Source organism: Aegilops tauschii, unplaced genomic scaffold, assembly GCF_002575655.3.
Source record: "Aegilops tauschii subsp. strangulata cultivar AL8/78 unplaced genomic scaffold, Aet v6.0 ptg001359l_obj, whole genome shotgun sequence".
NCBI classification, from domain to species: Eukaryota; Viridiplantae; Streptophyta; class Magnoliopsida; order Poales; family Poaceae; genus Aegilops; species Aegilops tauschii.
Window position 1 is genome coordinate 27501 of NW_027333553.1, and position 1058 is coordinate 28558.

Consider the following 1058-nt stretch of genomic DNA (forward strand, 5'->3'; position numbering starts at 1 on the left):
TACGAGGCACACACACGTACACGGACCCGTGAACGGGCTGTACGTGGACACGGGGAAAAAGGGGCCGACCCCCGTCGTGGACGGAACGTGACGTGCGCACATGGAAACCTGGGCAAAACCACGTACGAGGCACACACATACACGGACCCGTGAACGGGCTGTACGTGGACACGGGAAAAAAGTGGCCGACGCCCGTCGTGGACGGAACCGGACGCGCGCCATGGAAAACTGGGCAAAACCACGTACGAGGCACACACACGTACACGGACCCGTGAACGGGCGGTACGTGGACACGGGAAAAAAGTGGGCGACGCCCGTCGTGGACGGAACCGGACGCACGCCATGGAAAACTGGGCAAAAACACGTACGACGCACACACACGTACACGGACCCGTGAACGGGCTGCACGTGCACGGACCGTTACACGTACACGGACCCGTGAACGGGCGGTACGTGGACACGCACGTACACGGACACGTGAACGGGTACGAGAGGTCCGGGAGAAAAAAAGGCCCATACGCCATGGAAACCGGGTCAAAACTAGCTAATGATGGTCAAGAAACGGTGCCATGGCAGCGAAAACATGTCTCATGGCAGAAAAACGCTGCCACGGCGGCGTTTCAAAACAGTGTACCCCTCCTTCACAAACTGAAGGGCAGGGGTCCCAATGGGGGCTAAAACCCTCGGGTATAGTAGGGAGGAGGGGTCCTTCCTGGTGGGCGTACGGAACACGGTTGGTTTTTCTTAGGAAAAACACCCGTTTTCTCGTACGCCCATCCTTTCCCAACGTTGCCTCGGATGTCCCGTCGTTATGCCATCACGAAGGTGCTGGCCCGGTCCCATGTACGTCTCGTGAGAAATCCTGACCCTACAGCCGAACGTGGCTCGGGAAACAGGAAAGTACCCCGTTACGTACACGTTCCGACCGACGGTAAACAGTCGCAACGGTGTGCCTCGAATGTCGCCTCCGGAAAACCGTTGCCCCCCGGGGGCAACGTCATCGCTGTCCCGGTCCCCTGTACGTCTCAAGTGAAATTCTGACCCAACAGCCGAATGCG